This window comes from Dama dama, chromosome 6 (genome assembly GCF_033118175.1).
Source record: "Dama dama isolate Ldn47 chromosome 6, ASM3311817v1, whole genome shotgun sequence".
NCBI lineage: Eukaryota > Metazoa > Chordata > Mammalia > Artiodactyla > Cervidae > Dama > Dama dama.
Genome location: NC_083686.1, coordinates 47,035,116 through 47,049,641, shown reverse-complemented (window position 1 = coordinate 47,049,641; position 14,526 = coordinate 47,035,116). Strand labels below are relative to the sequence as shown.

The 14,526-nt window shown below is 41.1% G+C and overlaps 1 pseudogene; it reads left to right on the top strand.

The window, feature by feature from the left end:
• Positions 1 to 5,571: 5,571 nt before the first annotated feature.
• On the top strand, positions 5,572 to 6,713 carry LOC133058573 (poly(A) polymerase alpha-like; annotated as a pseudogene).
• Positions 6,714 to 14,526: the final 7,813 nt, after the last annotated feature.

The window sequence follows — 14,526 nt, the reverse complement described above, 5'->3', positions numbered from 1 at the left end:
GCCATCTGGTCCCCCTTGGAACAAAGTGTGGGGTGTGCAGAGGCAACTGCGGGGGGTGGGGAATCTCTTGGAGCTCAAGCAGCTGCCTGGCAGAGAGAGCCTGAGCCCCCACTGTGGAGAAGAGAGAGGGTTTCAGAAAAAGTCCAAGGCAGGCCACAACACCTCATTAGTTCATTTTGATTAGTTCCTTTTATCCAGTTGTTAGGAATGGTGAACTGTGATAGATGAGGCTGTCCTGAGATTTTTTTATCCATTGAATTGTATACAGTTTGGCAAGATGAGATAAAGCACAGAGAAAAGACACAGACATTGACTACGATATACAGGCTGATTTGTAAGATTAGAGAAGACTGCCTGAAATCCCACTTCCACCACTCTTCCTCCTTTATTCCGTAAATTTGATAGTCTCTGTTGCCTTTCGGCTCCTTGCCCATTTGTTCTGTTTCTTCTTCCATCAACCTGGGCTGAGAACCAGAGCTGCTGCTGACGTGGACCCGGGATCAGCATGGCCTCTGCACACAGGTCTAGAGGCAGGATGGCCACAGCTCTGCTCCCACCTCCACCCCATCAGGCGGCCCTGGGTCCTCCAGGGCTGAAGAGGAAGCGGTGAGAGAGTCCAGGACAGGGGAGGTGTGTTTGTCTGACACCCGTGTAATCTGGTGGTTCTCTCTGGCCCTGGCAGAGCCTGATGAATTTTCAGGTATTTCCCTTTGTTTTAAAGTGCATTTGTGGGCTCTTTGGGCTTCCCTTGCTGGACCCCATCAACTGTAACTTAAGCAGACAGTCCCCCTCAACTTGGTGTGGGATGGTACTTCTTCAGCCTCCTATTTGTTGTGGTGCTTACCAACATATACTGTGTTCCTCTATCTTCTGCCTTTCCTGTAAAATAGTACATAGAGTTAAAGATTTGATCAGAACCAGTTTCAATTTTCTGGAAGATTTTTCTTGGAGATGTTGAAAAATTTCTGTAGCATTGCATAACATTGGCAGTCTTTCTTTTTGTGAGGTTAAGATTGGTCCGTGGGCTCAGATGCTATCAGCCTAATCTGGACATGGGCTTTGCCCTAATGACTTCAGCAGGTATTGGCGATTATTACCTATGTCCATTATTTCATTAGAATATCACCCTTTTATATCCATTCATGAAAAGAGTCCATTCCAACATTCTTACACATTCACTGGCCTAATTTCTCCTCTAAAAACTTTCTTCAGCAATTACTTGGTTTTCCTGGGATCCAATCCCTACAGGAAAGGCAGGATAAATGCTTAATTGTTTCCCTTTACTTACCAGTTTCTAGAATAAGTTGGTTCCCTAGCATCCTCCAGGATTACCATCTAGAGGTGTTTTTTTTTTTTTTTGGTCTCATTACAAACTCATAGATTCTAATATATTGGGTTGGCCAACAAGTTCATTTGGGTTTTTCATAAGATGTTATGGGAAAACCCAAATGAACTTTTTGGCCAATCCAGTATTTGGTGTGTCTCAATCACTGTGGTTATTGTTATTGTTTTTTACTATATGGGATAATCTAGCCAAATTATCCCATCTTTGGTCTGTGGGAACCTCTTCAGGTTAACTCTTGGATCATTGTGACATGGCCCTAATATTCCTTAATACCTTCTTTCCTGTCTAGTAGATCAATTAATTCTGGCCCATTTCAAATATTTCCTCTCCCAGACCCAAGCTACTTTTTCAAAGAGCTCTGTTTTTTTCTAGTGGGAAATAATATTTAGAGAGACACGTCTGAGCACTATGGATATTTATTGCTACTGGGTTGGCCATTATTTCTATAACTTTTCGTTGGTCAAGTCCAGGAGTCTGTATTTAAGAAAATATTTACTTAAGATGGGAAGGGAAACAGAAGAGGTTTTTTTTTTTTTAAGTAAAAGAATGGAATGGAAAGTATCAGTGCATATTATGTGTAGGAAGGGTAAGTATTGTTTTATGAAAATTCTGTTTTATTTGCATGTATAAAAAAAGACAGCGAAAGCAAGAGAGAAAGTAAGAGAAAGAGGAAACTTATTCAGTATCTAAAAAATACATAATTTAAATCATGAGTCATACTCCAAGAAAATATTTGAAAGTGCTGGAATAAGTCAGCTATCTAAGCTGCAATAAAGAACAGTGCCATACACTGGAAGGTTGCTCATCACCTTCAACCAAAAGGTCAGTCAGGTCATGAGGCTTGAAAATCAAGGATCCCTTGTTTGCATTTTGTGGTTTTTTTTTTTTTTAATTACCATGAATCATATTTGTAATGAGAAAATCCAAACAAACAAGAAGAGGAAAACTTAGGAACAAAAGAGTGAGCCTAGTGTCACAGGGTTGCCCTCTGGATGTTTTTTCTAACTTTTAATGTGGTCATAAAGCTAATTTGTTCTAGTTCTTTCTTGGGACTTTAAGAACCAACATTTCAAGATGTTTTAAAATCTAAGAGTAATAATGGTCCCAGACAGGAGGGAAGAATAAAAGGAGAGGTGAGCCTACTTACTAGATTGACAACCAGGGACTTTGCTATCTCGGAGACTTTACTATGAGGGCTTCCCAGGTGTCTCCAGTGGTAAAGAACCGGCTTCCCAGCACAGGAGATGTAAGAGACCCAGGTTCAAACTCTGGATCAGGAAGATCCCCTGGAGAAGGGCTTGGCAACCCACTCCGGTATACTTGCCTGGAGAATCTCCGTGAACAGAGGAGCCTAGTGGGCTACAGTCCATAGGGTTACAGAGTCAACGTGGCTGAAGCGACTTAGCAGCACACACACGCTGGCTTCCACATTTGAGAAGGAGCTTGCCCTTAACCACTTTTTGCCCACTGAAGTTTTTAAAAAGGGAATTATACAAAGTCCTTTGAAAAGTATAATGCCTTTGGCTATTGCCCAAGAGATAGAAGATAGGAGTGGGGGGTCAGCTTTGAATTTGAAGGGAATTCAATCAGGCTTAGGGTTCCTGTGCCATAAACGTGGACATCAAGCAGTGGAAATGGGGCCGTTTCCTCTTAGTTCTAATGTAGATGGCAGGTGTACATATCAAAAGACAATGAAACTCTAAAAGCCCCAGGAGAGCCTAGGGCCACACAGGATTGGCTGCATAAGAGAATTCAGAAGTGGAATAAGGGACAGAAGAGCTATAAAGTTGATGAGATTCATTTTTAGATATGACGTTGAAAAGAAATGGGTTCTTGAAACCCAAAATTTGCGAGCCCTGCCATTTTTATACATTTTTAGAAGCAGTGTGTGAAAAGTCGCAGACATTTTCCTTCAATAAGGTGCACCAGGAAATGTGCAATAAAACTCAAAACTGCACAGATGCCGGCCCCAGAGACCCCGACACCCCGGCCACTCACTCCAAACCACGACGTCGAGCCACCTGCACTTTAAAACAGCCCTGGGGACACGGCTGGCCAGACAGAGGGGGGCATGTTTCAGGAGGGGGCTCGCTGGCTCTCATTATTTCATCTACATGTGCGTCACTTCACTCTTCCACACCCATGTGCTCACTCATTGTCCGTCTGTTCCTGCTGCGTAGACGTGGGGAACTCAGCACCTCTCTGAATCCACTCACAGAAGCGTTAGTGAGTAAGGCAGCTGTTGGTACCCGCTGAAAGAGAGAGAGAGAAGAGGCCCTGCGTTAGCCCCCCAACAGCGGGCCACTGAGGCTCCTCTAAGACGTCCGCAGACACAGACAGCAGACTTGGGTGTCAGGGGGAGGAACGGGACTGGGAGTTTGGAATTAGCAGGGGCAAACTATTACACATAAGGTGGGTAAACAAATAGACAACAAGGTCCCCCTGCAGGGGCGAACTATTGTACATAAGGTGGGTAAACAAATAGATAACAAGGTCCCCCTGCAGGGGCGAACTATTGTACATAAGGTGGGTAAACAAATAGACAACAAGGTCCTCCTGCAGGGGCGAACTATTGTACATAAGGTGGGTAAACAAATAGACAACAAAGTCCCCCTGCATAGCACAGGGGGCTATTGTCAATGTCTTGTGATAAACCATAATAGAAAAGAATACGGTAAAGAATGTATGTATATATATGTACATATATATATATAACAGAATCACTTTACTGTATAGCAGAAATTAACACATCATAAATCCACTATACTTTAATACAATACATTTCTAAAAGGAGGTTTATGTTCTCCAAAGTCCGGTCTCCACCTCACCCTCCCTGAATGATCCTCCCACCTGCTGCTTCTCTGTGAGGTGCCTGCCTATCCTTTCTATTGACCCTCACTCTAAGATGACCCCAAGAAATTCAAACTCTCCCACCATCTATTTGGCAGATCAACTTAGCTGCCTCTGTTCCTGTTTCTAACCTGGGAAACTCATTGATAGGATCTAGCACAAGAAAGAATTCTCCAGCTAATAGAACCTTAAAAAGCAGACTCCATAATTCATACATTCAACAAGTATTTGCTGAGCTCCTGCCATTTGCCAAGGATTGTTCTAGGAGGTAAGGTTGGAGCAATCAGTGACCATCATTTTCTCTTAGCATGATTTTTGGTGTCTCATCCCTACTCCATCCATCTCATCACGACATTTCTTCCTTTTTTTAAAAAATTATATCTTTGGCTGCGCCAGATCTTAGTTGCAGCCAGTATCTTCCATAGTCATTGCAGCATGCAGGATTTTTAGCTCTGGCATGTGAACTCTTAGTTTCGGCCTGTGGGATCTGGTTCCCTAACCGAGGATTGAACCTGCGCTGCCTGCATTGGGAGTGTGAAGTCTTAGCCACTGGACCACCAAGGAAGTTCCCAAGACATTTCTTCCTGACACACATGGTATTCTCTGGGAGAGAATTCTGCTGGATGAAGTTGTCCACACCTTAGTATATTTATTAAAGTTACATACATTCTTTTATATTGTTAATATGTTTTTAATTAAAAGCCACCCCCCAACTGAGACAATACTGTTTCCTATCTAACATAATAAAAGGTATTTTTAAAAACAATACAAGCTGGCTTTGACTCCAGAACTGACTGGGGTGAACACAAGCACCAGTTGAAACTGTCTGACCCTTTGTCAAGAAAAGAGAATTCTCACTCACAGTTCTGGAAGGCAACCTGGCCAATGGATCAGGGGCCTGAAATCTTTCCATACTTTTTGACTCATTAGTCCTACTCTGAAGAATCTCCCCCACAAAGATAATGCGATACGGTTATTTGCAATTTTCAGAATTGCAAAATAGCTCAAAGACAGTGGAAGGTTAGAGAAGAATAACTTGGAAGGGTGTGCTCTAAACAATGCATAGCTTCGAGGCACAGATTTTTCCTTACCTTAGCAAGAAAACAAAAACTATTTATTTATGCTTATTATAAATAATTCCTCCAAAACCAATGCATATTAAAAATACTAGTAGAGAGGAGGAAGGGGAAGGAGGAGAAGCGCTTTAAGAGGCAGGAGCGGGTGCGGGAGTGGGGTAGGACCCAGGGCTAAGGCAGGGCCCCCCACCCCCTGCCTCCCTCTGGCCTTAGTGGATCGTGCCCAGGGCGGCAGCTGTGGCAGTTGTGGGAGGGGGATGGGGGTGAGGAAGTGACTAGGTGGTACCAGCTCAGGAGATGATGCCGTTTCCAGTTACAACACAGGGATCAAAGCAAGCACAGTCGCCACAGAAGCACTAAGGCATTACTTCTCCCATCAGCTTCAGTCATTTCAGTCACTCAGTCGTGTCCAACTCTGCGACCTCATGGACTGCAGCACACCAGGCCTCCCTGTCCATCACCAACTCCCGGAGCTTACTCAGACTCATGTCCATCGCATCGGTGATGCCATCCAACCATCCCATCCTCTGTCGTCCCCTTCTCCTCCTGCCTTCAATCTTTCCCAGCATCAGGGTCTTTTCAAATGAGTCAGCTCTTCGCATCAGGTGGCCAAGGTACTGGAGTTTCAGCTTCAGCATCAGTCCTTCCAATGAATATTCAGGACTGATTTAGCAGCACCCAAGAAGACTGACTGCCTCCTTACACAGAAGCTAGTTGAGACTCTGAAGCCCTTTGGGGTTTTTGAAGAGGAAGAGGAACTGAAGTGCAGGATTTTAATTTGGGGGACATTAAATAACCTGGTAAAAGAATGGATATGAGAAATCAGGGAAAGCAAGAATCTTCCACCATCTGTAATTGAAAATGTTGGTGGGAAAATTTTTACATGTGTATCTTATAGATTAGGAGTATGTACAAAAGGTGCCGATATTGATGCATAGTGTGTTGCACCAAGACTTGTTGATTGAAGTGATTTTTTCACCTCATTCTATGATAAGTTGAAATTACAGGAAGAAGTAAAAGATTTAAGAGCTGTTGAAGAGGCATTTGTACCAGTTATCAAACTGTGTTTTGGTGGGATAGAGATTGATATCTTGTTTGCAAGATTAGCACTGCAGACTATTCCAGAAGACTTGGATTTAAGAGATGATTGTCTGCTTAAAAATTTAGATATAAGATGTATAATAAGTCTTAAAGGTTGCAGGGTAACCAATAAAATTTTACACCTAGTACCAAACATTGACTTTGGATTAACCCTGAGGGCTATCAAACTGTGGGCCAAATGCCACAATATCTATTCCAATATATTGGGTTTTCTTGGTGATATTTCCTGGGCTATCCAAGTAGCAAGAACTTGCCAGCTTTATCCAAATGCATTAGCATCAACTCTTGTACATAAATATTTCTTGGTATTTTCCAAATGGTATGTGTTTAGATTATATTAAAATAAAATTGATTGTAGAGCCTGGAAAAAAATTATAGTAGAAAATAGTCCCTCATGAAAAGAAAAAATACATACATGTATAAACACATACATATGTATGTGTATGGGATTGAGGGTTATTTTACTTTTCTGAAATTAAAAAATAATTTCCTTAATGAAGATGTATTATTTTCTTTTTAAACTCATTTTATTTAAATATATTTGACACATAGAAATAAATTGTATACATTTAAAGTGTACCACTCGATGTTTTTGTGGCTATGTATACATTGTGATGGAAAAGGAAATGGCAGCCCACTCCAGTATTCTTGCCTGGAGAGTCCCATGGACAGGGGGCCTGGCGGGCTACAGTCCATGGGATGGCAAAGAGTCAGACACGACTGAGCTACTAAACAACAACAACGTACATTGTGAAGGCTTCCCAGATGACTCAGTGGTAAAGAACCCACCTACCTATGCAGGAGATGCAGGTGACGAGGGTTCGATCCCTTGGTTGGGAAGATACCCTGGAGAAGAAAATGGCAACGCACTTCAGTATTCTTGCCTAGAAAATCTCATGGACAGAGGGGGCCTGGAGAGCTGGTCTGTGGGGTCGCAAAGAGTCAGACACAACTTAGCAACTGAGGATGCACTTACTTTGTGAAAGGATCTCCACAGCCAACCTAAATAATTCATCCACCACCTCTACATAGTTATCCTCTTGTGCGTGTTCAGAAGATTTAATTTGAGATCTATTCTCTTGGAAAATTTCAATTATTCACCAGTATCACAATTAACAGGCTGTACATAAAATCTTCAGAAAATATTTATCCCATCTAACTGAAACTTTGTGCCCTTTGCCCACTATCTTTCAGTTCCTCCCATACCCCGTACCCGGGTACAATCTGATTTGATGACTTTGACTCTTTTAGAATCCACATATATGTGAGCTCACGCAGTATTTGTCCTTCCATGTCCAACATTTCACTTAGCATAACGTTTTCTTAAGAAAATTAATTTTGGAGTTTTATTTCATGGGAGAAATTCTTTCTCCAAACCCCACTTCTTCCATGAAATGTTCCTTGATTAATTAATTGAAAGGATTAATGTCATCCTTTTCCCTTCAGATGTTTCTGCTGATTCCACATCTCCACACTTTCACATTGGTTTTTGTTTGTTTGTTTGTGGATATTCTCTGTGTGTGTTTCAGGACTGCCCTTCCAATTAAATAGATTGAAAGCTCTCCAAGAGAAAGAATCTGTCCTCAGTTCCCTCTGTATTTTGCTATCTATAAAACTACAATTTATTTTTTGAGTAAGTGTACTGATTAGATTTTACTAGGTCAGCATTCTCAAATTGTGAGCCATGAATCTCTAGTTCTTGGAGGTGGTCCACAAATGAAGAGTTCCCTAGACAAATAACTTTGGGAACACTGGACATTTTGCATATTAGCATATTAAAGTCTCTGAAAAGGCCTGCAGTAAATGAACCTGCTTAACTTTAATTCAGCACTTCTCAAACATATTTGATATGAATACTCTTTTTTAAAGAAAAAATAGTACCTATTGACACTGGGCATTTTCTGGGATACTTTGTGGGAAATACATTATTAATTCCCAGGAGACAGGGATAAATATTATATCTTATTCATCTTAGTATATGGCTTTGCATATTGTTGTCTGACACATAGTGTTGGACTATGTGTCCAAAAATAAATATTTTTGTGTGAGTGAATAAGTGCCTGAAGGTGAGCTTTTATGAACTAGTGTGATGTGTGTTAAGCAACTGTAGGCTAAGGGCAGACTGATCAGGTTTTAAGATATCTTCAAAAGTTTTTTTAACCTGAGTCCACATGGACCTGGTCAATAGAAAAATTTATGAAAATATCCCAATCCCAGGGTGAAGACTAAATCAGACCTGGAAGATTTGCTAAGGATATGTAGTTTAGACACCAGAAACTATGTATGCACAGAATATCCAGACTACAATTAGTTCATGAGGTCACTTAGTCCAATTCTTCTTAAACTTTCTCATTGACATACTTCTATTGGCCAAGGATTCTGACACATGCTCTAAGGGAGGTCTGTTCTATGGGAGATATCTAACTAGCCAAATAAAAGCAAGAAATTTTTGGAATTTGGAATTTTATCTTGAAATTTAAATGTCAGTTTTACAAATAAAGAAGATGTGGAATATATATATGTATTATATATATATATATGATGTTTGTTTTAATATAAAAGTAATGCTTTACATTTTTAGCTGAGTGGTATAATACTGCCATTCAAGATACAAGGACTTATTCCCATTCTCTTATTTAACATGGGAGAAAACTCTTATCCAGAAAGAGAAAGTGACTTGTTCAAGACAACATAGGGAATATTTGGCAATCTCGGGTTGAACCCCAGGTCTCTTAAATGTCAGTTCCTGCTATTGCCCAACTAGACAAGCCCTTCCATCTCAGACTATACCCACACAATATCATTTGATCTAGTAATTCCACTTCTAAGAATCAATCCTAAAGAAATAAAGATGCAAGGAAAAACCTAAAGACGTTCAGTTCAGTCACTCAGTCATGTCCAACTCTTTGTGACCCCATGGACTGAAGCACGCCAGGTTTCCCTGTCTATCACCAACACGTGGAGCTTACTCAAACTCATGTCCTTTGAGTCGGTGATGCCATCCAACCATCTCATCCTCTGTCGTCCCCTTCTCCTCCTGTCTTCAATCTTTCCCAGCATCAGGGTCTTTTCATATGAGTCAATTCTTCACATCAGGTGGCCAAAGTATTGGAGTTTCAGCTTTATTACCAGTCCTTCCAATGAATATTCAGGACTGATTTCCTTTAGGATGGACTGGTTGGATCTCCTTGCAGTCCAAGGGACTCTCAAGAGTCTTCTCCAACACCACAGTTCAAAAGCATCAACTCTTTGGCACTCAGCCTTCTTTATGGTCCAACTGTCACATCCATACATGACCACTGGAAAAACCGTAGCTTTGACTAGATGGGCCTTTGTTGGCAAACTAATGTCTCTGCTTTTTAATATTAGCATTATAAACTACCTAAATCTTTAATAATGGAAAGATTGCTAACAAAATACATATGACAGGATATTTTGTATTGTGTGTGTGTGTGTGTGTGTGTGTGTGTGTGTGCACTCGGTCATGTCTGACTCTTTGCAATTCCACGGACTGTAGCCCACCAGGCTCCACTGTCCGCGGGATTTCCCAGGCAAGAATACTGAAGTGGGTTGCCATTTCCTTCTCCAGGGGAGTTTCCCAACCCAGGGATCGAAACCGAGTCTCTCACATCTCCTGCATTGGCAGGTGGATTTTTTACCAACTGGGTAGCTATTAAAAGTGATGCTTACAGGGAACTCTGCTCAATGTTATGTGGCAGCCTGGATGGGGAGCGAGTTTAGGGGAGAAAGGAAACATATATATGTATGGCGGAGAGTCCCTTTACTGTCCACCTGAAACTATTACAACATTGTTAATTGGCTACATGCCAATATAAAATTTAAAGTTTTCTTTAAAAAGTGATGCTTATGAAGAATTATGTATAGCATTATAGTATTAAAATATATAGTATACTGTATATAGTATGTAGTATTTAAAAAGGAAGGAAAATCAAGATTTCCTGCTCTGTAAAAGTTATTATATAGAACATCTATTAATATTATTAATTATTTTCTCTCAAATGCAATACTTTGAAACACTGAGTTGTCATCTTTAGGAAGTAGGGTAATGGACGACTCAATTTTTTCTTTATACTTTTCTATGTCTTTCAAATTTTATGCAATAAATACATAGCTAGAACTAAGCAGAGCATGGAGCTTCCCAGGCGGCACAGTGGTGAAGAATCCGCCTGCCAGTGCAGGAGATGCAGGAGATCTGGGTTCAATCCCTGGGTCAGGAAGGTCCCCTGGAGAAGGAAATGGCAACCCACTCCAGTATTCTTGCCTGGAAACTTCCATGGACAGAGGAGCCTGGTGGGCTACAGTCCCTGGGGTCACAAAGAGTCAGACATGATTGAGCAACTGAGTATGCACACACAAGCAAAGCAAGATTTTAAAATACATTTGTAATTAAAAAAAAAAAAATCATGGGAAGACAAACACAGTACTTGGCTGTTTTAGCCATGTGATGCTGAATTCCCTTCTAAGTCCTGCTTTCTCTGACCACCTACTGGGCCTGAGTTGCATCTATTTTCACCCAGGGGCTCCAAGTCTGCTAGTAAAGGCTGGGTAGCTGAGAGGGTGCTGCTCACACAAACGGTGCATGCCTGAGCTTCTGATGAACCTTGGAGGAAAACCCCTCATGTGGCCGGCTTTAGCCTGATCTTTCCGTATCCACTCTCTTTCCTGTCCTGCTTGCACTTTCACTCTAGAAAAAGCTGGCGCATTGGTGGTGCCTCACCTTTGGTGTCCTGGGCAGGTCTTGCCCATTAGCATCTGTCAGTGAGGAAGCATCATCGACCCAGGAGGCTGCAAACCCAGGGATGGTTTCCTATACAAACCAATGAAACTGGACTCCTGTTTCCAGAGGGGAGAAACACAGTGTCCTGCAAGGCAAGTGTATTGAAACAAAGCATGATGACACCACAATATTCCAGCACAGTGGTTTTCAAATCTGAGCACGCTTGACAGTCAAATGGAAGGGTGGTGGAAATACCGATTGATGTGCTCACCAACCGAGTTTCTGACTCAGTAGTTGGGGGAGAGGTCTGGGGAGCAGAGTTTGAATTTCTGCCCAGATGCGGCTGCTGCTGGTCTGGGAGCCATGCTTCAGAAGCCACTGCTCTGGCAGAATCACAGACCTGGTGAACACAGGAACAGGAAGGCGCCTGTGACCTTGGGACCCACGTGTGGCTTTTAGCAGAGGAAGCCTTGGACTCATGTGCTTCTTTCCTTTCTTTAGCCTAATTATTCTCTCTGTATTTCCCTATTTCTACGATGTTCATTCACTCATTCAAAAATTTAAAGATTACCCATGATACAGTAAAGATACAGCAACAAACAAGTCAGACAAAATCTAACCTGAGGGAGCTTCTACCCCAATGGAAATAGTTTGCATTAAACAGTTGTGATGAGCCTTTCCAGTATCATTCAAAAATGTCCAATTCTACTATAAAAGATGTGAAACTCATGACATGTATTAAGCATAGATAATGAGTAAGCAAGTACCTTGTAAGACATGGTCAGAATTCATAAGATATGTTGAATAAATATGTTAATAAGTAGAGCAAGCACTTCACTGTCGAATATCGAAAGGATGGAAGGACTAAAAGAAACCTAATACTCATGCGGTGCCAAATATTCCTGAAACACTGAACAGACACAAGACATGTGAAGCCTTTAATTTTCATAGAGTTTTAATTTGGCCACCCACTGGTGAGACCCTCTCTGTTCTCATGTGTCCTCTGCCCACAAAACACAAGTATACTCCAAAGGCGCTCATCAGGGTGATTGACAGGTTACCACTGCGGCCAAGGGGACTTGTTCCTACATCTGTCCTATTGAGCAAGTCTGTATTTTGGCCCCAAGTACAGGCCGACCTCCAAGATATTGTGGATTCAGTTCCAGACCACTGCAATAAAGTGAATATCAGAATAAATTGAGTCCCAGTGTGTTTACACTATACTGTGGTCTACTAAGTGTACAAGAGCATTATGTCTAAAAAAACAACATACATACCTTTATTTAAATATACTTTATGGCTAAAAAATGTTGACCATCATTTGAACCTTCAGTGAGTCATATTCTTTTGCTGGTGGAGGGTCTTACCTTGACATTGATGGCTGCTGACTGATCAGGGTGGTGACTGTTGAGGTGGCTGTGGCAATTTCTTAAAGTGAAACAGAAATGAAGTTTGCCACATTGATTGACACTTCCTTGCACAAAAAATTTCTCTGTGGCATGAAATGCTCTTTGAAAGCATTTTATCCACAGTAGAACTTCTTTCAGAATTGGAATCAATCCTCTCAAACCATGCCACTGCTTTATCAACTAAACTTAAGCAATAGCCTAAATCTCTTGTCATTTTGACAATCTTCACAAAAATATCTTCACCAGGAATAGGTTCTATCTCAAGAAACCACTTTCTTTGCTCATTCATAATAAGCAACGCCTTATCCATTAAGATTTTATCATGAAATCTGCAGCAATTCAGTCACATCTTCAGGCTTCATTTCAAAGTCTAGTTCTCTTGCCATTTCCACTACATCTGCAGTTACTTCCTCCACTAAAGTCTTGAACCCTAAAAAGTCATGAGGGTTTAAATCAACTTTTTCAAATTCTTATTAGTGTTAATTATTTTTACCTCTTCCCATAGATATTCAGTGGCACTCTGGTAAAGAATCCGTCCTGCAGGAGATGCAGGAGATGTGGGTTTGAAACCTGGGTCAGGGAAGATCCCCTGGAGAAGGAAATGACAACCCACTCCAGTGTTCTTGCCTGAAGGGTCCCATGGACAGAAGAGCCTGGCTAGCTACAGTCCACGGAGTCACAAAGAGTCAGGCACAACTGAAGCGACTTAGCATGCACACACACATAAATCACAAATGTCTTTAACAGCATCTAGAATAGTGAATCCTTTCCAGAAGGTTTTTAATTGATTTTACCTAAAACCACCAGAGGAATCACTTTCTATGGCAGCTGTAGTCTTATAAAATGTATTTCTTAAACAATAGACTTGAAAGTTGAAATGACTTGATCCATGAGCAGCAGAATGGATATTGTGTTGGCAGGCATGAAAACAGCATTAATCTCATCGTACATCTCCATCAGAGCTCTTGGCTGACCAGGTGCATTATCAGTGAGCAGTAATATTTTGAAAGGATCTTTTTTTCCTGAGCCAAAGTTCTCAACAGATGTGCTGTCATCCAGGCTTTGTTGTTCCATCTATATATTACAGACAGAGTAGATTTAGCACAATTCTTAAGGGCTCCAGGATTTTCCAAACAGTAAATGAGCACTGGCTTCAACTTCAAGTCACCAGCTGCATTAGCTTCTACAAGAGTCAGCCTGTCTCCCTCTCTCTTCTTTCTATTAAATATTGTGAAATTACCATTTTTGATTTAACATTTCTAAATTACTTGAAAGATGTGTACAAACACACACACACACACACACACACACACACACACACACACACACACACTTCCTTCTTAGTTTTCTCATTGCTAACGTATGTGTATGTGCTCAGTCGTGTCTGACTCTGTGTGACTCCAGAGACTGAAGCCCACCAGGTTCCTCTGTCCATGGAATTTTCCAGGCAAAAATACTAGAGTGGGTTGCTATTCCCTTCTCAAGGGGATCTTCCCAACCCAGGGATCAAATCTTTACCTCTTGTATCTCCTGCATTGGCAGGAGAATTCTTTACCACTATGCTACTTGGGAAGCCCCTTGCTGAAATATGCATTCATGTATTTATATATTGTATTCAGTATATGTCAAAACCATGATAAACTGGGTTCTTTAAGTCTAGACAAGGAACATTTGCTAAGAAATTCATAGCATAAAATTTTACAAATATTACTTCAAATTTTTACAAGCATGGCTTTTAATTGTAGTTATTAGGACTTTGAAACTTTGAAGCCAAGCATTGACTTCTCCTCTTCAGCTATGAAAGTCCTTAATGACATCTTCCTACATAAGGCTGTTTTGTCTACATTGAAAATTTGGTGTTTTGTGGAGCCACTTTCATCAATGATCTAAGCTAAATCTTCTATATCTAGAAGAGATAACTTACTGTGCTCTCTACATCGGCACTTGCTGCTTCACCTTGCACTTTTGTTACAGAGACAGCTTTTTTCCTTAAACTCATGAACCAAC